Genomic DNA, 25,584 nt, shown 5'->3' with positions numbered 1-25,584 from the left:
CACAGGGGGTGTTGGGAAGTAACTCAGCACTGTACACAGGGGATGATGGGAAGCAACTGAGCACTGCACACAGTGGATGATGGGAAGCAAATAAGCAACTGATCACTATACATTCGGGATGATGGGAAGCAACTGAGCACTATACACATGGGATGATGGGAAGCAACTCAGCATTATACACAGGGGACGATGGGAAGCAACTCAGCACTGTACACAGGAGATGATGGGAAGCAACTGAGCACTGTACACAGGGGATGATGGGAATCAACTGAGCAGTATACACAGGGAATGATTGGAAGCAACTGAGCACTGTACACAGCGGATGATGGGAAGCAAGAAAGCAACTGAGCACTATACACTGGGGACGATGGGAAGCAACTGAGCACTATACACATGGGATGAGGGGAAGCAACTCAGCACTATACACAGGGGATGATGGGAAGCAACACAGCACTGTACATGGGATGATGGGAAGCAACTGAGCACTGTACACAGGGGATGATGGGAAGCAACTGACCACTATACACAGGGTATGATGGGAAGCAACTGAGCACTGTACACAGTGGATGATGGTAAGCAAGAAAGCAACTGAGCACTATACACTGGGGATGATGGGAAGCAACTGAGCACTATACACATGGGATGATGGGAAGCAACTCAGAACTATACACAGGGGATGATGGGAAGCAACTCAGCACTGTACACAGGGGATGATGGGAAGCAACTGAGCACTATACACGGGGGATGATGGGAAGCAACTCAGCACTGTACACAGGGGATGATGGGAAGCAACTGAGCACTATACATAGGAGATGATGGGAAGAAACTGAGCACTGTACACAGCGGATGATGGGAAGCAACGGTGCACTATACACAGGAGATGATGGGAAGAAACTGAGCACTATACACATGGGATGATGGGAAGCAACTGAGCACTTTAAACAGGGGATGATGGGAAGCAACTGAGCACTATACACAGGGGATGAATGACGAGCGTTACTTGTATGGTTGCAGAGGTAGCTCTGTAGTTCAGCTGGATCGGAGCAGCAGGGGAGCTGGGGCCCAGAGGGGAGAATCAGAGTAGAATGGAGCAATCAGCAATAGAAGAGTAGTGCCTTGAAGTCCTTCCTGAAGTGTCAGATGGAGGAGACCACATTTATCATTAGAAGGATTATTAGCCTCAGTAAATAGTTCGGTCCTGTGAATTTGTACAGCTCAATCAGTGTTCTGCTATTGTTATTCCTGAGTCCTCTATAAAAAGGCAGCGATATTGAAGCTGTCAAGCAGTCCAAAAATCAAACTGGAAAGTACACTGTCCTGCTGGCACAGCGATTTACTGCATTTTCATTGAACATGGCATATACAAAGCAATCTATTTTTCACTTTCGTTCCCCATTGCACGATCTTTGCTCTACTTGCTCTTCAAATTATTAAATTGGAGGGTTGAAAAACCAAACTAATGTTCTTTATCAAAAAAAGAGTAAAATGAGAGGGTCTGATTTTTCAAATCAAGGTCGCCTGAAAGCCATTTCTCTGTCTATCCATACCCCACTAGGAGTGTTTGTGTCTGGTGTTTGTCTCCGCCTCCTATCCACCCTGTCAAGGAGGTCTGTGTCCATTCTCCTCATTGTGATCAGCTTGTTTATGATGGCCCTGTTACATGTACCTCTCATCATGACTATATGGCTCCATTTTCTCCATCAAGCTCCTGCCATTTTTCTTACCCTACTTACTACCCTGCTGATGATTCATGTGGCCACTCTTCCTTCTTCACGTCCCTCTGTATGGGCGGTTGGTTGATACACTTATAAGTATAGCTTTTCTTCTGTGGTTCATTTCGGGCTATAGAAGTGGTCTAGCTGTCCAAGGATCAACTGTCTGCAAATGGCCTCAATATCAAAATCCTTCACACTACTCATGCTGCTCAATGAAACTGTGTACTTCTTGCTTCCAGTGGTATCTTTCTGTTCAGCACCAACTGTGGGAATTTTCTTTTCTTGGTCATATTTTCGAACGTGGAGTAATACACTTGTACTAGCTGATTACACAACACGAGTTTTAGATCTCTTGGCATGTACAGTTTGTGCTTGGATTCTGGTTACTTATTTTCGTGCTTCCTCCTCCATTTTCATTTCTCCCATCTTACTCCCCGATATATGTATCCTACCCTCTGGCTGCCCTCTAGGGGTCCCCTCACAATCTTGTGAGGCAAAAAACCTTGGTGTCAGCTTTGACTCTTCTCTATCCTTCTCTCCTCACATCGTGGACCTTGTCAAGATGGCCCACTATCAGCTGCACCTCCTCAGAGGCATCCTCCCGTTCATCTCCTTCACTAAGAAATTCAATATCTCCAGAGCTCTGGTCCTCTCTAGGCTGGATTCCTGCAAAAGCCTCTTCCTCAATCTTCCTTTATCCTCCCTTTGCCCCTTCAACTAATTCAGAATAGGACTGTAAGACTTATCCTTGACTGCATCTCTTCAGCCTGAAATCTCTCCACTGTCTCCCGGTTGCTGATAGGATCAAATTAAAGGCCCTTTGCATCATCCACAAGACCTTCTGGGGGCCTGGGCCCTGCTACATCCAGCTCTCTCTTCTTAAATACCTCCCTGTTAGAGCCCTTCGGTCTTCTAGCTCCAACCCTCTGCAGATTAGACGCTTCTCTAAGCAGAGAGTGGGGATAGATCTCTCTCCTCCGCAAGAGCCACCCCCTGGAACGGTTTCCCTGCCCCTCTTAGCCTTGAGCCAGATCTTCTTAAGTTCCAGAAGCTCTGCAAGACCCTCCTTTTCTCCTCTTCCTGCCCTCTCCCCCTCTCCTGCTAACACCCTGTCTGCCACAGTGTCTGGCTACCTGATTCCCTCTTGGTTCTACAGTGCACCAGGTCAAATAGCAGCAGCACCCTGGGGGTGCATGGATGTTACTAAAAGGGTAAATATGTATGCAGTAGCCAATTCACATCCCAACACTTATATATGAGGGCTGTGTCTATGTTGTTCTGTGGAGCAGAGTGAGAAGACTGAAGATGCGTTGAATAGTTGTCTCCCATTGAGGTTGTCTTATTATTTGCCTGCCAGTGTGTTGGAAGACTGCTAAAAGTAGGAACAGGAGGGGAGGCTAAGAGGGGTCTTAGGTTCTGATGTAGGGGCTTCAGACCGTACATTAAGTTAGTGATTGTGAGAATGGGAAGGTTTGAATAAGGGAAGAGCTGAATCCTACTAAGTACCTTGGAGAGAACTTACAGTGTGCGGCTGAGCACTATGGGTCTGGTGTATAACTACCCTTCTTCACCATCCTCAGACTGCAGTAGTATGTGAAACACTAATACCTGACCATGTGGACATACATCCTGATGCCCAGAAGGGAATGGTGGGACTTTGCTTCATCAGCACATTTTTGTGTATTTTGCTTCCTGCTTGGGGGGAGTGGGTGCTCAGCCTGATTACAAGGTCCTGTAGTTGCCAATGGTGATGGTGTGATCCTGGCTTGCATCCTTGTACTAGGAGAAGCTGCAGATCATCCTAAGCCTAGGTAAGGGTCATTTTTGAGCCGACTGCCATTTTAGATGGAAACACGGAGTACAAGAAAAATTTGGCAGATCACGTGTGTGATGCTGGAAATGCATCGGAGGGACAGGGCCTCCGTATCCTTGTCCTTTACTGCTTTTTATTGTGTGTTCTCTCTTTCCGCACAGGAGTTCATGTGGGACTCCTGGTGGTGCAGCTCTCTCTTTTGGTTTGGTGTACAGACCCATGGGATACCCTTATGGCACCCTTATGGCACCCATGGCACCCCTGGGGGGGTACAACACTGTGCCCCTAGTGTATGTTTTTGGGCTCCTGAGTGTGGGCCACAGAGCAGGGTATGGGCTGGTGGCAGCTCCATGCTGAATTTGACAGGTGCCCCGAGTATCCTCCATTTTGGGATACCCAGGCCCTGCCATTGGAATCAGTTGATTCCTGATAGGAGACAAGATGGCCCCTGTGGCCTCTTGCTTTCTATTGCCTATTACCTTGTTTTCCCAAAGTCCTGGGAAGCCCTGACTCTGTACCTTCCCCCTGACCGGCTGTTGGGTGGAAGTTCCATATATGGTGTTGTTGTGAAGTCCAGGCCAGACTGGCTGGAGCCTTCCCAGTGACTGTATGTTGTGGGTACACCCTGTGGGTGGGACCTGGGTGAATGGAGTGTGTGACGAATACGCATTCTGTGTTGTGGGTGTCCAGTATCTGGTGTTTGACACAATGACTGAGACAGCCCTGCCCGAAACTGTTATGAATGCAGTGTGGAGTGTTGAATGGCTGGGTACTTGTCCCAATACACATAACTTGTTGTGAGTGTCTGGAAAGAAGTGAATGACCTGAATGCACTATGCACCTGATTGGCTGCCTGCCTGCATGAATCCCCTTTTGACCGATTCGTTGCCTGCATGTGACCCATCAGAATGAATGGGAGATCAACCAGTATATCTGGAGGCCTCTCACTGCTAGAATTCGTGTTCAGAAGCTGAAGAGTAACTGGAGTGAAACTGAAGCTTAACCTTGAAGCGCTGCTGGAAGAGAAGAATTACTGTTGCTCTCCTTCATCAATCTGAAAGCTGCTGTGTCTCCAAGGACTGACCCAGAGAGGACCTGGTAAGGCGCCCTCTTCCCGAGCTACGAGGGACCATTGTGCACCAGCTGATCTTTGCCAAAGCTCCCTGGTAGACAGACCTATGACAGGCTGCCGACCGGAGATGGGGACTGCCGCAGAATCCCAAAGAGAAGCGCCCGGACTGTTGACCACCTCTGTCGACGACCGCTGTCGCCGACTGGAGCCACCGTGCTCCCGTTTGCCAAAGAACTTAATTTGATCCAAGGGCACTCTCGTCTGCATCGCTGGCCACTTTATCCAGCTGGAGAAGGCCCGACCGTCGACACGCCGAGGAGCATCCGCCGGTGGGTTTCCCGCCACCTAAAGACCACAGAGATGCCGACGACTCGATGCACTTGCTGGGTCACAGTTCTTCAACATCTCTTTGCGGTCCAGAACTACCGTCACCGAGGTGCCCCGCACGCCTCTTCCTTGCAGGATGCCAACGCTCCGTCGTCAACGAGCACTGCTAGGAGCAAAGCTGCCAATTCACTGACGTAGTTCACCCCGTTCTCCGTCGGACGTTCGACGACCCGTGACTCCTTCCTTAAAAGGAGGGCACTCAAGAAGGGCCGTCGATTTGTGGGATGTTTTTACCCATGCATACAAGCCCTACCATAAAACTGTGCAGTACTGGCATGGAAAACATCATGATGGCCAGAACTCCCCAGAGAGTGCACAAGGAAAACATGAAGAATAGGCTGCCACCCATTTTTGCCTATGTTGTGAGCACAGGAGGGCACTGCCTAAAACCACCATTGGGCTACACACACAGTAGCCTGAAACCATTGGGAATGGCAATGCTGATTGCCAAAAAAGCAACTCAGAACTGTGGGGAATTCATTTTCTTAATCCCAAAAATGGTTGCATTACCAGTACTCACCACTATCAGAAAGCCGGCGTTTTAAAACCACCAGACTTTTGTGTAAAACTGAACAAATGAAACAAAACCAGACCAAGGAAAGACTTGCTAAGAGGTGGAAGAATGTAAAACCATATTCTGAAATGACTTGAAGGAAGTAATTATTTAATGTATAGGTACAAATTGTCAGTTTGATTTGAATGTACAAAACTGGGAACAAAAAGTGACATTTAGCTGAAACCTGGCTTAGTGAAACTGGATTCTGCCTGACAACTACTCCCGATAGGAGAAACCTGTTCAGCCACTCTTCCCAGGCCTAGCTGCATCCTGCTGCCCCTTGCCAAAAGGAGTTGTCACCTCTCTGATTAGATTAGGGGTGGAGCACCTGGGAACTGGAAGGAACAGAACAATGCAACTCCCTTGACTCAGGCAAATGTTATATTGGGGGTGTCGTAAAGTGGCTTCCTCTTAGGGGAAACTGGGAGGGGCAGTGCCTCTGCTAGCAGCTGAGCTTGGGGGAAGTGGATAAACCAGTTAATCCACCCTGTGATGTGGGAAGCCACACCCCTTTTTAACCAGGGCATAATTTTAAAAAGATAGATAACTCATAGTGCGGACTTGTCAGAATTATATAAGTAATATCATTATTTTTGTGATTTTTCTGTGAACATTTTGAGAGGCGTTAGGACCCTGTGGTGTATTCTGGGGGGTTGCTAGAGGAAAATAGGGTCTCACTCCAAATGTCTGCATGTTAAAAATCTGACACTTCATCAATTAATGTCCATACTCCTTGCGCACATGTGTGTAATTTTGGGTAAATGTCCGATATTGCAAAACCAGTTAAAAAGCGCAAAATGTTGTCATTTTTGAATGCAAGCCCCAGGAAGATCAGAGGCGGACAAGCATGGACCATAAGGAATATATAATGTGTACATGTAATTTCAACAAATTGTATATCTGGGAAAGATGTATTTGAATCAAATATAGATTTGTGGGCATACTGACCAGGGGAGGATCCTCTGACCCATAAACAGACCTCATCATGATGACAATCCATTTCCTTCCCCCAATCATAGGAGAGGGGAGAATTGGGCCAATGACAAGTAGAGAGGGGCAGGCTTAGCTAGGCCCAGGCACACACCCATTTTCAAAACACATAAAAAGAGACTGCTGGGACAGGTAGAGACATTCAATTCCATTTGCTGCGGAGCATGCTGACCGACGACTTCACATCCAGAGATCCAGACTTCAAATCCATCAATCTCCAAAGACCAGAACTTTACTTCAGAATTTAAAGCAAGGGCCTAAACCCACAAACTGAGAACTCTTCTCAGCAGGCCTCAGCATCCTTAAAATCATTTGCAAACTATTCCACAGCCGGGCGAGCTGTCTGAATTCTTTTGCCAAGAACTCTTGCCAGTACCCAGAAAGCAGTGTTACATCCAGAATTCACTTGATCCGGACCGGAAAGCAGAGCAGTATCCAGAACCAGAGGCCGCGGAATCCAGAGAGGCTACACCAGCAGAGCAGAGCTGACCCAGATCGCTGTGAGCAGAACCGGTGCCTGATTGACCCGCCGAGCTGACAGAACCGCAGCCGGACGTGTTGACCAGATCCGTGACGAGGCCTAGTTCAAATTTATATTGTGAGTACCTAGCAGAACTGTGCAGAACCAATCTCTTAGTTAAAATAATCTAATCCAAACTATTTTAACCTAAGTAGAACTGCCTCCTAGAAATCGTGTCATCTGTCATTTTTAAAGCTGCACAACTGTCACCTGTCAATTCTGCAGCTGCAAGCTGTCACCTGTCATTTTGAGTTAACTTTAAATCCGAAAAACTACCTTTATTTAATCGTCCGTATCTCTGGAACCGTTTGGGCTAGGAACGAAATTTAACTTTCATCTGAAAGCTTAGAATCTAAGCTTTCCAACGAACCTAAGAACTTATACTTGTGCCCTAATCGCGATTCACGCACTCGCGAATGTTGCCGCGATTTGCGATTTGGCCTGATTTCTTTACCTGTAAAAAGATAGCAGCTTTTTGCTTTCCTTTGCTAAAAATTTGTTTGCCTCTTAATAACCATCCCTGAATCATTGCTAAAGTGAGCCTGAGCTCATCCCAAGTATCTCTCACTCACCCTGAACCTCCTAAAGGGAATTAAAAGCATTTTCAGCATATTTCCCACTTCAATGCCACCACATTCAAAGCACTTAGGCCTGTGTTTTAAAACTCATACCTGTTTTCTCTAAGCTTGCTGGGGTGGGAATTGAATTTCGTATTATATTTGATTGCATTCCTGAGAACTGTGTGTGTTACTTCCATCTCCTTGCATTGCATATAAGGGGGGGGTGAATTGCCACCAGGGGAAAAGTGAACATATGATATCTTGTGAAACCATATCAGTTAGTTTCTGCATTTTCATTCAATTCATTTGAAACCATAAAAGTATGTTTGCTACTTTATCCATCCTATACTAACTCCTCATTGATTGTAAAGAAGTGTGCTAGCGCCAGATTACCCATTGTTGATCAACATCATATGTCTAAGTGTACTATCAGATATTATTTTATTATAAAGTGTGATATATATATTGTTTAAATCCTCAAATAAACCTTTTAATTTGCAAAACAAACCTACTTCTTGGCTCAGTGGCGTCAGGGGGATTCTAAGAGGGGGGTGTTATACAAGGGTGGTCATCCAGAGTACTGAACTAGACATAACAATACATTAATAAGGGTTTTCCTCAGCATCCCAGACTAGGCATTGACTTGGCTGTAGTGTTGATTGAATATCGCTTACAGATTTCCCATCAACAAACGCAACAATTCCAGGTACATTGGGGTTGTAGAACTATTGTAGAGGGAAATAAGACTCGTAGAACAATATATGGACTGGGCTTGTTTTACATCTTTGCTTTACAGGCTGCCCAGGTGGGGGGATCTCCACACAGAATTGTGCCTAGTTGGTAAAGGCCAGTATTCTGCCAATTGTTCTACCATCTTGCTTTCCTTCCCCTCTCTACTGCTGGTTTCCTCTTTATTGATCTGTGTGGCATTTTGACAGTATAGCTGATGCACTTTAATGAGATCTGATAATAATTGTGGTACCACTTTAGAACTGTATATATTTACCATTGTTGATTTTCTGAGCACAACGTGAGTTATTGTGATAGTGTACATCACCTTGAATATAAATTATATAAAGACTGTGTTTTGACTAACACAATGTGTGGACATTCCTTTGAGGGGGACTGGGGACTACACTGTACTTAAGAACCAGCCTGCATCACCTCCTGAGAAGCTAGGCCTTGATTGCTCGACCATAGCTACCGAATAGAGAATCTTGGCTGGGGTCCTCTGTGCCTCGCCTCTAGCATATAGAGAGCATAAGTACAGACACCCCCCTCCAGTCTTTACAATGTGCCATCATGGAAATGACCTGAATCAGCAACCTCAAGCAACATGACTAGTTGAATGACCATCATCCAATCATGGGGACAAAAGACCTGCCGATCAGTGCAGCAAGTGAAGACTTTGGTTCCGAAAAAATGCTTTGTGGATGTTGTTATCTGCTTGGGGCAGATTTCGGCCCAATCCTGTCTTGGTGTCACCAATGGTGTTGTGTGATCCTGATTGTCTTGCTTGTGGCAGGAGAAGCTGCAGATCCTCCCAGGCCTAGTTAATGACCTTAACATAGCTGAACACAATTTAAGATGAATGCCTAGAGTAAAGGGTGCAGTGGACAGATCTTTGGCATTTGTTTGGATGGGCTTGCACCCCCTCCACAGGCAGCAGTATTAAGTGGCGGTCTACCATCTGAATATAGGCTCAGAAGGCCTGCCAGTCATACAAGCACAGAGGTTACTTGGGCTATGTAAAACAGTTTTGTGGATGTTGCTTCCTGCTGGGAGGTGAGTGCTTGACCTGATCATGAGCTTCGGGAGCCACCAATACTGTTGCTGCAGAGTTTCAGAAATTGGAGCAAGAACATGTGATCAATGGTGCCATAAGATGATGAGAGGTAGAATAGGAGGTCGAGCAGCAGCTTTGTTCTAATACAGGTTTTTCAGCATTTCGTAGCTACTGATCATATTCAGTCCTTGGGGATAGTCTGAAGCCTAATTATTGTATTTTTGCCACCGTTGGAGTCATTAACATTGAATAAAAGTTGTGTTGGTTATTTTATGAGTGGAGTTTAGATTCCATTCTTTCAGAAATTTAGAGCTTGACAAATTCTATCATGTTTAACCTCTGGAGTTGATTTCTTGCACAAAGCAAAGGCTTAAACTGGAAGTGGATATGGTGAGAGGCGGTCTTGTAAAATCATGGTGGACTGGGAATCAGAAGAGGCCCTAGAAATAATGTTCAAAGTGGCTCCATATTACACATTTCCTCCTGTGAGGTGAAATATAGTCCCTGAATGCCAGAAATAAAGAGGCCATAGTGATTTGTGAAGTCCCATTGAAGTATAAGGCCAGCACAGAAATGGTGATGTCAGACATGAGGCCTATTGAACCAGAAACAGGTCTAAATCTTAAAGGAAAAACAGTGGGTTTGAATCTCAAAGGCGCAAAGGTATGCACAAAGCATTTCATCAAGGGAATGAAAGACATGGCTGAAAATGCTGTTTTACTAAATCCACGGAGAGCTGCACTTTTACTTAAAGAGACAGACACCAGCGTGTACAATATCTTTATGCAACATGAGACTGTGATCCCAAAATCTTAATTGAAACCAAGCTTCTTGCAATTATAAGAAATAAAAGAACATCCTTTTTCCCTCATCCAAATGACAGTATGCTAAGAGAAGTGCTCACTAGACTTTCAGAGTTTGAACATGGTTTCCTCATATAACTGCCTATACACATGGACAATCCAGAAGGGATAATCATGCATTTTGTAACTGTGAGGTTAAAGAAATACATTACATATGGATATAAGGCCCAGGTGCCTTATAAAATGTCATATAAAATGCATTGTGTGTGAGTTTAAAAGCCATTACTTGCAGAATTGTACATACAGCCGGTCATTTCTCCTAAAGATTAAACGTAATCTCCAAGATCTTTCTTCTGCTGTCCTGGAGAGGGAGATCTGGTTGTCAACCATCAATCAGGGCTATTGCTCAAAAATATAGAAATAAATAAACTGCTTAGATTTAAACCACGGTGGAAACAGATAAGGCCATGCCTGTTCTTTCAGCAGAAGTGACCTTAAGGTCACAATTCCCATAAAATATCCATTAGTGTTGCAGCCAGGGTCATTTCAAGGCCAAGAAGGAAGGAGCAAACATAAACATGAGCCAGCCTCTGGTTGATCACATGCGATTTAAGAGAACAAAGGAAAAGGCTGGAATTTAGTTAATAGACAAATACATATTATTGCATAAAAAGGGCAGAGTATATGCCACAATGGTCATTCCAGAATTTTATTAAAGGAGACAGTAATCCCCTTTGAACCATGCCAAAACATTTTGGTGTGATAAACATAACTAACTTGATTCCGAGAGATTCAAAAGTTGGTGCGAGGGTGAAGGGAAAAATTAACATGGGAACTATGAAGTGGTATATTTTAAACTGATACGCCTCCTGAGTAAATGAAGCAAAACCATATCTCTGCATAAGAAGGGTGTGCCAACTTCAGATTGGCATCATCTGATTTGCCTTAAAATGGAGTGCTTAAAAATACATTCATACATGTAAAGATTTTAAAAATTAGGGTACTTGCCATTTTGATAGATTTTTAGAGTTGAAACAGGCTGAGCCCGCATGTCAGTTTGGGATGACAAAGCTTTCTCCTCCCACAGCTTTCACAACTCACACCCCTCATCTCCTTGTCCTATTAGCACACAGGTGGTAGGTGGGTAGAGAAAACCAACCAATCCCTTTTGCGGGAATCATGATAAATTGGTGATGTCATTTTCCCTATAAGTAAACCAGTTTGCATTAGAGCTGGGCTTTTTCCACTTAGTCTGTGAGGTAACCTGCTGATGAAAGTTTGCGAGAAACATCCAAGCAGAGGGGCCCCAAATCCTGCATTGGAGACAGGGACCAGCAGACATAGAAGCTGACTGGGACCCCTTGAAGGATTCAGAGGCGACTATCCTTGACTGACACCCTTGCAGTCCCAGATGTGCCCTGCTGTTCCCTGATGCTCATTACAAAGCCTCTCCTGAAAGTAAAACTATCCCCAAAGCCATAGATTGTATATGACCTGCATTTACAAGCATTGTTTTAGTTGTTTCCCCATAACTAAATATGCTGTTTGTCTGTATAGATCCTTAGCATATTTAATTAAAGTAAATCAATTAATTCCCCTCTAGAAATCCCTGGATGTGTTTTGTTGGCATTCAAAACTAACAAGCTCTTCCCAGTGTGATTTGAGCCAGTGTATAGATAAAGATTTGCCAAAAGAATTAATACCAATACCCTGTTTCCAAGTGAGTGTGCCGGGTGCAAAAATAAATTCCCCATTGATCCCCTGCATTGTAGATCAGAAGTGTGAAGCCCTGTATTTCCTTTGCATGAGTGGTGGGAAAAACAACATTGCCGCTTTGTGCCCATTGTGCTCTAACCCAAACCACAACGCCCTGCCTGTCCTTTTCAGGTGCGGCAAAACAAATGTTCACATTGCTTTTCTGTCCCTCATATTGCATCTGTGGTAATAAGTAGAGAAAACTGTTTTTCCTTTGAATCCCTTTTCCAAAGAGTTCATTTTTATCAGAACCCCCGAAAAACGATTTTGACATTGTGTTCCCACTCTCTGCCACTGGCCTTCAATTCAGAGGGGCCAAGTCTAATTGATGTTTGGAGGGTGGGGTTGCTGGGAGAAAAGTATTATAACCAAATCAGCAATCACTGTGTGCCTTGAATTGTTCTTTTTTTTCTGTATTGGTAGGTGATTTGAAAAGAAAGCTGTGGGAAATTGTGACTGCATATCTCAGTATTATCTCTGTGTTGGTGCCAATATGGAAGTCATTTTTGTTCTTGTGTTGCCAAAGCATTGTTGGCTGATGTTAGTCTGTTTGTCAAATTTGACTTAAATAAAAAGTAATCTATATTCTTACTATACACCGGCCTGGTTCCTAGTCTATTGTAGCACTGGGTATTTGTTGGGGTTGGGGGAGAGATGGGGTGGAGGCCTTACCAAATAAAACCTGAATCAAAATCACAGTGATTTGTTGTGCGCAACATTCATTGGGGGGAAGGAACCCCCTGAGTTCAATGTGACCGTGTAATAAACTGCGTCAAAACTGGGGACTCATCTGGGATTGCTACAGAGTTTCCACTCATGATAGTTTAGTAGCATTAAACTATTCATTTAGGTGTAATTGCATTTCAGTGGATGGAAAGTTGTGTTGCATTGTGAAGGCACCATTCAGACCTGTGCCCTGGGTTTCAGGGCAGTGTACAGATAAAACAGTGATGATTTGAGTTGTCACTGTGAGTACAAACTAAGCAGGAACAGGGTTGAGATGTTGCCCCTCTATAGAGAGCATGTGAAGTGCAGAACACATTTCAGAGTGAGCACCGTAGAAATCAATATGGCCAAGAAGCACCTTCTATCCAAAGTGTTTATTAAAGGTGAATGGATAGAACAGGAGCATGAATTGTGGCAAGCTAGAATGATGCAGGAGGTTACCTCTGCAAATGTTGATGTGTGGCAGATAATGGGCTGTTACACCAGGCCCGTCAGACTTTTATATGACACATACAAGCAGAGACGAGCAAATTAAAATGGCTCAGCTCACAGCATATATGCACTTCCATATGATGATAATACAAGAAAGATACCAGGATAGTGTAGCCTCTCCTCTGTGCAAAACCAGTCTGTGCTTTTGGATCAAGCACAGAGAGAGTTGAAAAAATTAGAAGAAAAGGCGCAACAGAGCCAAAATTCAGAGCTTAAATTAATAAACATTATTCAGAAGCTAAAAGATGAGTCAATGACACAAGTGAATTTAGAGCAAGAGGCTCCATTTTCTGCACTGAAAGAGGAGTATCTAGAAGGTGTTGAAAACCTGAGTGAGTCAACACAAATTAAGTCAGCAGGTAGTTCACAACAGAGCCTGCTTAGAGGACATTTTTGCATTTCAAACGCAGATTAAACAACTGAAAAATGAAAATAGCCAGTTGATCATGAGGGATGTTAATTCCCAGGTGGAATTTGATCAGATATGGTACAATCTGAACACTCTGAAACAACAGAGAGCAGCTCAGGGAAGAGAATAGCAAATTGTGTCAGGAGAAAAGTGCCCTGTTTCAGAAAGTGTGTCAGTTAAGGACGACATGGAGAAAAGTGAGTTATGTTTTCAGAAACTGACTGACATGAGGATAGAAAATGAAAAATTAATGGAACATTTGAGGCAAGCAGAGTTTAACATAGAGCAGGCAACACAGGCCACAAGTGCACAAAAGAAGGAGATTAGCCTCCTCCAAAAGAAGAGGTCTGAATATGCCCATACAACACAAGCCTCACAGATGGAAAATGAGTCACTTTGTGAGGATAACAAGGAACTCAGTGACCAAGTATTGGCACAAAATAAAGTGCTAGAAGCTACTCACACACTGGTATCAGAATTGAAAGCTCAGGGCTCTATATATCACCAAGCGATAGGGGCTGAGAAATTTGAGAGTTTGGAAAAGGAAATAGCCAATTACAAACAGACTTTGAGGCACTGGGACCAGTTAGAGTATGGAAAGGCACCCTCCGATCATGGAGTGATGACCTCCTTACCAGGAACCTCAAGCCAACTCACCAAATTATATGCACAGGGTGCTGCCAACTTTCCTACCAGTTTTCAAGAACAGGGAAACACGAGGAAGCTGGACTCAACCAGGCCTAGTCCAACTGAGCCGGAAGGCCAGTCCTTATCAGATATTGATGGGTATTCATCTCTACCCAGATTTAAAAATACCCTAGCATGTACTTCTGACCAGGAGGGCTCCTATGATGAAAATATCAGTTAGACTGGCAGAAACTAAAGTTACAAAGGGACCACCTGGTCTGCTTTGCAGGAAGAAAAGAACCAGAGTCCAAGCCTCAAAAGAGTATTTCAAAAACTATCATACATTTAGTCAGGTTGGGGGAATTCTCCACCATACCCAGAAGAAGGGATGAGGAAGATGAGAACTCACACATGTGAAAAGGGCAGCCCAAGGGAAGTGACCCTGAGAGCCCACAGTACCACAGCGGAGAAGAGACCAGACGTTGTCATTCTGGGAGGGAATCCCAGTCTCATAGAGGTAGGGAGCGCCTGGTGGACAGGGAGTGGACCACCAATAGTATTAGCTCTGAGCCAGAGGGTGAGTGGACTCAGGTGCAGTGGAAAATAAAGTCTGCAAAACAGAAGAGAAGTCTTGTGAAAGACCCAATTTGGCAAATAAAGGCCATACTGAACTTTATGACTCCCTACCACAAAAATTCCAAATACTCAGTATGGGAGCATCTAGAACTTTATGACCGAAGGATGATGTCATTTGGTTTGAAGAATGATCAAAATTCCATGGAGTGCGTCAACTGGACATTCTCCCTGGAATACTCCAGCCTCTTTGCAGGCCTGTAGGCCCAAGATCACCAAAGATGGTCCACCTATAAGGCAGCTATCTTCAAGCATTTCTCCATTCACAGGAACCCCTCAGTAGGCCTGCAAAGTGGCCTACAACCTGCAGTGTGGGGAAGACCAAGCATCTAGAGAGTTTGTGCAAGGGCTGAAGCAGGCATTTGCCGAGACCTCTAGGTTGGTGAACACAAATTTGCTGGGATTTCATTAACACTTACTTCCATGCGCTTGCGAAATACGTTATGACCCAACTGGTAAGGAACTTCCGTGAACGTAGGACTCTGGATTGGGTGATAGAACAGGCCACCTAGCTTTATGAAGTACAAAATCCCTCTGAAAACAAAAATAATACTAAAAAACCCAAACCATCAACCACACCAGCTGCTGAAAAGGTGACAGAGGTGAATAATATCCCCATATTGGACATGGAAATGAGGGGGCCTAAACATGCTCCTCCCTCTAACACTAATAAGCAGAATGAGAGGCAGAGGAGACCTTCTGATCCAACCTAATTAGGTTGTAGCCAGGCAGGGTATCCAACCAATGCTCCATCGGATGCTGCCACCTACATTAGCCCTAGATGAAAGGGTAACAGACCCATCTTGGGGTATGTATGGACTCCCCTGGCACAAGGGGGGGGCAATCAGATAAGTACTGCTGCCCCAGGAAAACAACCTCAAAACTTCCCTCAGGAGGGAAGAAATACTCTACCCCACAACCTAAGTTTCTTTCCCAGATACCCTTCAAACCCTAATTTTCAGAACAGCCCTCCTCTCTCTCCCAGCTTAAAGGACAATCGATTCCCAAATCAGGGAGAAGGGAGACCAAGGATGGAGGGTTATCAGGGAAACTCTCAATACCAAAGCTATTGTGGGATGTGTGGATGTATTGACCCACTTTGCTGTGCTATGCGGTATCACTCTAATACTTATGGTGCAAGGAACTGCAACAATGGCGGCAAAACTCTTGTGCGCACCTAAAACCTACAAAAACCGCGTTCTCAAGCACACAAAAATATGGATGCACAACCTGCCCCCCATGGTGCATGTGTGGTGGAATAGAGCACACACTGCAGAATATGTGCCAGTGGGTTCCGTGACCAGCAAACAGAGTGCAGAGAGAGAAGCAGCACTTTGTAAATAAAACTCCAAAATGTACCTACAAATGACATTTGCTTTGGTGCTAAAAACTCCAAAATGCCTATAATTCAACACTTCTTAACATCCTAAATCCTGCCTGGTGCTAAAGTTCATGTAATCTAATGAAGCATTGCAAACATACAAATTCCTAAAAGAAGAGCAAAACATTCTTCAGAAAAACTGGATTGTATGTAAACTGCCAGCCCCTGTCAGAATCTGGGTGCAGTACCCTGGGCTACCAGATTGACAGCTGTCAGATGAGTTACTGATGAAACTTTAAAGTGATCTAAACTAAAAAGTCTGCCAGATCAGCAAACATAAAAAGGATTGTGGCTAAAAAGAATACAGATCTCAGTTGCTTTTTATCTCACAGAGTTAAAGCTGAGAAAATAATGTGTTTATGTTTGATGCAACAAATGTGGTTTTTCCTGGTTTTGATTAAGAATAAATTAGCTTGGCTGAGCTGCAACCCTTTGGAAGTGGACACACAGGTTCCTCCCAAGAGGAGGGCCTTCCCCTCAGGAGAAACCCACGGGGAGGTGCTAATTGTGGGTTAACCCAGACTCTTGTCTACAGAAAGAGAATGAACAATAGCAGGCCCTTGAGCCCAGGAAACGGATGTGTGAAAGGGTCGTAAATGGCTCCTGGAAGGAACAAACAAGGAGGGGGATGTTCCTAGACTCCAGGGAGAGCAAAAGGGGCGTACCATTTGCTGTTAAGCATGAACAAAGAACATTTTTTAAAGACTCATAACTCATGATTCAAAATGGTGAAAAATATACCAAGGACATATCTGTTAGTCTAATTTTTGGCTGCACATTTTAAGAGGCGGCAGAACCGTGTAACATGTTCAGGACAGGAATGGCAATATATGTGGTTTTATGTGAAATGTATGAATCCTAGAATTGTGAAAATGTACACACACATTCCTATGTTAAACACACATTTGTGGAAATTTGCATAAAGTTTGGAAAGTGTGTTCACAGCAAAAAGGACAACATTCTGTAGAAAGTTGAACCAGGAACCCACAGCTGCAGGATTTTGAAGAACAGATGCTACATAAAATATAGCATCTTTGTGTGTGATTTGTGTAAAAGTGACCAATGTAGAAATGTGTATTTAGTATAAAATCCGATATTGAGACCAGTAGCTAAAGGGACTGTAAAGCAGACCATAAAATGTGACATCACCCGGCCTTGATCCAATCACTCAAATGCAAGGCGGAGATGAAGTTTTGACCCGATCCCAGCTCACAGGGGCAAGCTTAGCTAAGCCGGTCCATACACCCATTTTGTGATGTCATTTTAAAGGATAAATAGAGACAGCTGACAACACATACGGACTCACAGATCCACTCACTTTCCTGATTCTGGCGAAGCACTCTGATCCAGCATTCTACATCCAGCTTTAACATCTTTCCAGATCCAGATGCCACAACTCTTGCAAGCAGTGGAGAACTATTGACTTTGTACAAGGCCTAAATCTTCAAACTTATTCTTGCAACCCAGCGAAGCGCTGTGGTGTGAGAAGGCCTTTTGATCTAGTATCCTGAAATTCTCTGGTGTGCTACCACTAGGCTTGCCTGTGGAACTCGCTATCAAGCTGATTGAAATATCCATCGACTAGGAGGGCTGATCCTGTGCAAATCCAGTGACCAGCCTAGCTGACCCAATCCCATGCCTGGTGTCCTGTTCTTCCTAGACCAGATCCAATCCATGACCAGAACTGACGGTCCAATTTAATAACTTATCCTGTGAGTATTAATAGGAATAACTGTGACCCCTAGTATATTTGCATTGTCTTATCCCCATCTCAAACCCATCCCAATTTTAATTCAGAACCATAGTGTTGCTAGAACTAGCTTTGCGCTGACTCTTTTCTCATCTGAAGAAGTAGAGTATCCACAACAGGCGGGTTACGCTGATCACATGACTGTAAGATCCATTTGTGGCATTCGCTTTTTCATAGTCATAATCTATTGTAATCAACCCACCTGTCATTTTTAAAGTGCATTTCTGTTTTCCATTCACATGCCTATTTTACAAAAATGACCTTTACTAAAACCTCTATAACTCCCTTTGTTTTTAGGATAGAAACAGAATTCCAACTCCAACTTGTACCTAACATCCTTATCTATCCATAGAATCCAAAACCTCATTGCAAAACAGTGTGATTCTCCCGTTATAGTGAATATCGCGTAAGGAAAAGTTTGCCACGATTTTACATTCTGAGAAATTTTACACGTGTGAAATAGCTTTAAATTGTTTCCGACTTGGACTTTGAGATTTCCATTGCTTTCTTTTGACTAAACCATTGCTGGTGATTGTGTGCAACTGTTCAAAGCAGCTCCCATAGGAATTTATCACAATTTAAGTATTTTTTACCACATTTGGGGCCTCATCACGACCTCGGCGGTAACCCTTAAATCCAGCGGTAGCACTATTACCGCCGGATTTAACGGTCCACCGAATCAGGGCCTCAGCGGATTTCAACCCAGCTCTGAGCTGGTGTGAAATCCACTGAAAATTCACGCTCATACCGCCAGCGGAAAATCCGCCGGCGGTATGAGTGCAAAATGTCCCCATTGAGCCCAATGGGGAATGGGGCATTCCTGAATGGGCTCAATGGGGAATGGGGACTTCGAAGTCCGCCCAACTCGTGATCCCGCGCTATTAGCGCCGGGGGCTATGGCGATCGTGCTAATAGCCCCCGCGCTAATACCGCCAAGGTCGTGATGAGGCCCTAGGTGTTCTTGCTCAGTAAATTCCAAAGACAATTTCAAAGCCATTCTGACAGCTGCAAAGTCAATTCCGTGTTTCTCTTGTGTTTGAAGGGGGAAGGTGGGACTGATATTCTCTTTGATTTGTGCTATTCCTGAATACCTGCTCTCTCCTCCCATCTCTTTACATTGCCTATTGGGGGGTTGAGGGGTGTTGCAGGGGGAATTCCCAACCATAGTGCCATCTGTTCTACACCCATTCAAAAGTATTCTTTTCTGTGCTGCATTTATTATTGTGCTTATTAATTGATTCATAGTGTATTAAAGATATCATTCAGTGTTCTGTCACCCCATTGGTGATTGTTGTTTACCGATTAAAATATATTGTGATTACATTTTAAATACATAAATAAATATTTACCTTTGTAAACTAGCCTGATTCCTGGTTCAGTGTGACCGGGGGGGGGGGGTTTCCAGGAGAAGGGTGTGATACAAGAGGTATATCGTTCAGAATATTGAACTTATAGATAAAAATAAATAAGGGTTTCAATTGTGCACTATATGCTGGGCTTGACTCGGGGGTGTGCCGGATTCAAATCACTTACAGGGAGAAGGGACAGCTACCCTTTCCAGGAGCAACAAAGGTATGAATCGAGACCCCCCTACCAACCAGAAAGGATATCTCAACTCGAACGCGAGGTCCAACATTTAACACAAGACCTGGGTCGCATGTTGACGGATCAACAGAGCCCTCAAATGGAAATTTCTGCCCAGAACAGCTCAACACCCAAGTATGGGGCCCCGGAGCAATGACGGGAAGAAACCTCTGACAACCAACAGGTTCCAGAGGAGGGGGTCGGGGGGGAAGTGGAAGCTTCCTTTCTCACCAGAACAAAACCCCTGGAAACCTCTGAACCTAAACAAAAATCTTCTAGCCCCAAAAAGCTGGAACCTAGGGAACAGAGGGTAAGTAGGAGAAATCAAGAGCAAAAGAGAACCCACTTTGTGGAGGAAGCCTGCATGATCCCAGAAAATCTTCTCTTTCAGGGATAGATGGATCACTCCCAAATGAAAAAAATGGCTCCCAGAAGACACTGATTTAGACTGGATAAGTATGGAGACTGACCAAGAGCACCAACAATGTCACTTAGATGACCGTCAAAGCAATTAGGGATCCTCCCCAAAACAGGTTTGGGTAACTGTCTCCAGGAAAAGGGGGACAGTGAAGAATCATGGGAAAAAGCAGACTTCCCAATTCCATAAGATATCTGGGTGCAAATATCCCACCATGTTGGAGTTCAATATGAAAAGATGAACTGCCAAGATGGGACAAACACCCTGTGATAGTCGTCACTCCAGAGGGTGCACATTGTCTACTGGGGAATCACCCCTGATTGACTGCGTGAACAAGGTCCTCTGTACTCAGACTAACCAGCTAATCAAATTAAAACAAAGTACAAATTATGTGAGTTCAAATGGCATTAACAACAGTCCGACCAAATAGCATTCCACATTAGGAACAATCAAGTCCCAGACATCACGCTCGTCTCTGCAGGAGAACAAACTGGTGATGGGAACCCTTCTCCGCTTTTGAAAATTAACCTCCCTCCCAGTTTTAAGTGGCATTTCACAATGGAAGGAAATACTCTAAAGTTGTATACCAATCCACAATCTGAAGAAAACCTAAATCACATGATAAAAGAGGATGAAAAACCAGTTCACAGTTCGACCGACATCCAGATAAAGGTTTAACAGCTGTTTTTCCCCATTCAGGTAAATTGTGGAGGGAGCCTATTCTTGCCAGGTTATGCCTGAATAACAGAAGATGTTTCAACAGCAAAGCATTATTCAGGAAACTCCCAAAAGATCAGACCATTGCCACATTTAAGTTGATTTGTAAGAGGGAAATGGGCCTTCGAAACTCAAAATTCCAAACATCTCCTGACTAGCAGATGCATGCTAAGAATTTCCATTGGTGACAAAAGCATAGAACATAATTGTTGGGTTGTGAGAGATGTCCCCTCCACCTTTTACTTAGGCAGTGACATTCTCAATCGATTCTCAATTAATTTGGACCTAATTAATTACAAAGCCTAGTCCTGACTGGGGGATAACCCCATGGGCTTTGATAACACTGAGAAAGCATTTTGGTCCGCTCAATTGCTACCGTATGTGGTTGAAGCTCAAATGGGAGAAGAGGTCACCATCCCAGGACATGTGCGACAATTTACAATTCCCCTAAAAATTAAGCGAGGACAGGACCTCAAAAACAAGGGTGCTGAAAAATTTGAATCATCACCTCCAACAGTTTGTATTTGCATCCGATGGCCCTAGTTGACATAGAACATAGCACCATTCGAATGTTGGTGGATAAGAGCGACCCTAGAAGAATCAATTTGGGTGCAGACACCTTTATTGGAAATCCCAACATTATTCTATTGACTTAGGTAATGAGCTCTCGGACCAATTCCAAATGACTGTCACAATTTTGACAACAATATCCCTCTGCAAAATATTTTCAACCTGCAAGGGGGGAATTTCTTGGTGTCCTCCTCCTGCCCTTATGGTGAGGAAGAGGAGACCTGTGACATCAGGATGGAATGAGTCGGTATTTCAAGTTTACAGTGATTAACTCCCATCCTTGAAACTTCATGTGCAGGCTAACACCATAACAAGAGATCTCTCCACCCAACTGGAGGATACCACAGAAATTGCCAAAACCAAGCTCTTTCCAGGCTTTAAGCAGATGGTCAAAGAATTAATCAATCTTGCTGATTCCCGTGAGACCGAGGAGCAAAAGCAGAAGCTGAAACAGGTGTTTTTGGATTTTCCAGATATCTTTGATTTATACGACTGTGGTCGCACAGAGATACATTCATCCTCCATATAAATGGACCCTGAGATGGCTCCATTGTTTGTGAAGAAATACCGGTTGCTTCTCACGTCTATGGAGTCACTCACAGAGATAACTAAAAACTTAGAATCCTGTGGGATAATTTGTCCAGTCCACAGTACCTTTAACAACCCGGTACTGGGGATACTCAAACCCAATGGCCAAAGGAGACTTTGCGCAGACCTTAGGGAGTTAAATAAATGGATCCACATGTCATGATGCACCCTTCCCTACATTGATCAGGGACTGGCCCAGATTCAAGGGTCAAAGGTGTATTATAGCAATTGAGCTGTCCAACGGTTACTGGACCGTACCCGCGAGTAGGAAGGAAAAGTAGACCAGTAAAAGCTTGCCTTTACCTTCGGGGGCAGCAGTACACGTGGACCCAAACAACCTTTGGATACATCAACTCTGGAAACAAATGTAATATCTTCCTACATAAGGCCATGCCCGACTTGGGTGAAAGGGGAAACCTAGCCTATGTAGATGATGTCTTAATCAAGAGCTCAACTGTGGAGGAACGTATAGCTGAAATACGCTATTTATGACCCAGTTGCAGAAAGCCAGAGCTAAACTTTCCTTTCAGAAGGCACAGTGGTGTAAGACCCATGTGAACTTCTTAGGGCATGAAATCACCCCTGAGGGTCTGAGTCCCCAGGCGAAAAAGCTAGAAGCATTATTGAAATTGAAAGACCCTACTACCCTGCGTGAACCAAGAAGCCTTCTTGGACTCATGAATTATAGTACAAAGTTCATAGAGGACTACCCAGAGGTCATGCGACCCTTGGTCCATTTATTAAAGGCCGTGGTCAAGTGGGAGTGGGGTCCTGAACAATCTGAGGCAGTAAAACATCTAAAGAGAAGCCTTTCCCAAGTGCCTTGTTTGGCTTACACCATAAAGAACAAGGAATTTTTGGAGACAGTGTTCTCAAATACTTGCTTAACAGCAGTATTATACCAAAAGCATGACAGGGTCAACAAAGTAATCTTGTACGCGAGCAAGACTTTGTCCTCTGTGGAGGAAAAATTCAACGATTGCGAAAAGGCACTCCTGGCAACGGTATCTCCAAAGTGACCGAATCTGAACAGGGAGCGTGAATTACTTCCTGGATTTCCTGTGGAGGTCATATATGGCCAAAACAAGGAGAGTCCCCTAGCGTAAAGTTTGGCTGACTTGCATGACTGTGCTCAAGAGAACTGTCTCGAGGACGAAGGTCTAAAGACCAAAGACAATATGGAGGCGTACCTTACTTGCCCACACAAAGTCTATGAGGAAGACAAGTGTTAGAGGATGCCCACAGTGTATGTGAATGGGTGCTCCTCCCATGCTGATAATCTCAGGAAAAAAGAACTAGTGGCTGGCATTGGAATTTGCTGGGTGAATGATGCCCTAGAGCCCTCTGCTGGGTACAAAATAGGTCCCGGAAGTAGTCAGGTGGCAGAGTTGATGGCAGTACATCGGCCATCCTCACTGCCATGCAACACCAACTCTAAGAACTGTTCATAATCACTAATTCAGATTGTGTCAGAAATGGGTTTGTGGAGTACCTATTAATTGGAAAAATATAGGCATGCTTTGTGTGAATAACAAACCGCTCAAGCAGGGGAAATGAATCCACGCAATTGAGGATCTAGTCACTGCTAATGAAATTACCATCTGTAGGAAAAAGATCAGAGGTCACTCCAAAATAGAGGGACCAGACAAAACTGTAAATAACTTGGCTGACCATTTGGTCGAAACCAGACCTATCCACGGGGATCTCATAGAAACCAAATCCTTGATGGGGGAAATCCAAGTCACTGCTGTCACTAGGTCCCAAACACATGCCCAAAATGAACTCTCAACTGCCCAGTAAGTAAAGAAACCCCAGATACTGATTTGATTACAGCACAAAAAGAGTATCCATTTATTGGGAAATGTTATCAACATATTGAAGACCCTGTGAATTTTCCTCTGACAGAATCCGATTATAACAGGAAAGAGGATCTCTGGGTGTTGATGAAGTTTTCCAAAATGTTCTGAATCCAAGACGGTTTGTTGGTATGGAGATCCATATCTGCATCTGACCAGTGGGAAGTACATACCTCATTCCAAAGCCTGATGTTAAGTCATACCCATGACGCAGTCACTGCTGGTCATAGGGTGTTTCATACAACTTTAGACATCTTGCATACTGGCCACACATGGGTCAGGACCTCGACCTATACTTAAGGGGTGTTTTTGTGTGCTCAGTTTCAGCCAAGTTCCCTCACACACCATGCTCCCCTACAGAAAAGGAGAATGACACTGCCTTGGTCGGATTTGCAAGATTATTTCATCAGGCCAGTGATTCGCTCTTCTAGAGGAAACAAATACATGTTGACCGTGACATGCTTGTTTACCAAGTGGGTGGAATGTCTTCCGGCCCCAAATTCCAAGGTGGAAACAGCTGCCGCCCTAATGATCAATCACATCTTCTCTCCTTTTTGCCTTCCCCAAAGGATTGAGTGGGACTAAGGAAGTCATTTTACCAGCAAGGTGATGACAAATATGTGGGAGATACTTAGGATAAAGTGAAAACTCCACATTGCCTACCACCCAGTGTCGAGTGGTACAATAAAACAATTGTCGGCATCTTGAAGAAGTTTGTGATAGACTCTCGACCTAGTTGGGGCAATCAATTACTGCTTGTCATGATGGCCATGAGGTCTACATCATCTTCTGCAATAAATAGTTCTCCATTCGAGCTCATAACTGGACGAAAAAGAGTGCTACCTCAGCATCTGCTCTACAGAACTCAAGAGCAGACCCTGATCAACGTGTCCACGACTCATGAGTACATTGAAAATGTACGAAAAAAACTTCAGTGCGGTGTTGCTCACGCTCAGCAAAATTTAGAAAAGTTGGCAGGGGGATGAAAACCCACTACGACTTAAAGACCACCAAGAAAGAGTACAAAGTAGGAGACAGGGTCTACCTTTATAATTTCCAAAGGAACCAAACCAAAGAGCAGAAGTTCCTCCCTTCTTGGCGCAGTGCTTTTGAAATTGTTGATAACATCTCACCTGTCGCCTATAAGATCTGCATCCCTAAAGGAGAATTGATGGAAGAGAAACTGGTTCATACGGGTTCATATCAATCAGTTGAAAAACTGTCATCCCAAACAGACTTTGTGACTAATTGAAGAACCCAGTGAGGGTGGAGCCCAGGAACCATCTGAAGAATAAAAGTAATGAATGGGAACCCGGATGGAGAAAATCACACATTTACAGGCAGTAGAACAACTTATGATTATCAGGAATGTACCAAGAGTAATTGTCATTTTCTGAATTGTAGCTGCCAAGTGAAAAGTAATGTGTATTTTGTTGTTTTGTTGTTAATTTGTACATTAATAATACAGGGGAAATTAGTACTGTATAAATATTTAACGTCTCTTTTATTCTAGGCAGATTAAATAATTCCCTGCCTCTACAGCCGGAGGTGGAGCTACCAGAAAGGTAGGAGTCCAGGACCAAAACCCAAAAAGAGTGGAGTACAGGTCAGAGTGCCCATCCCTCAGGACAGGGAACAGAGTGGACATGCTCAAGGAAAATGGAAACCCTATTCTATCCTTGCTCTTCTCTCTGTCTCACTGGAATCAAAGAGTCAGGTGGGGGGACATGTGGATGAAATATAGCCCCTGAATGCCGGAAATAAAGATGCCAGAGTGATTTGTGAAATCCCATTGAAGTATAAGGCCAGCACAGAAATGGTGATGTCAGACATGAGGCCTATTGTACCAAAAACTTTTCTAAATCTCAAAGGAAAG

Source organism: Ambystoma mexicanum, chromosome 5p (genome assembly GCF_040938575.1).
Source record: "Ambystoma mexicanum isolate Mex_15411 chromosome 5p, UKY_AmexF1_1, whole genome shotgun sequence".
NCBI lineage: Eukaryota > Metazoa > Chordata > Amphibia > Caudata > Ambystomatidae > Ambystoma > Ambystoma mexicanum.
Note: the sequence above shows the minus strand (reverse complement) of the source record.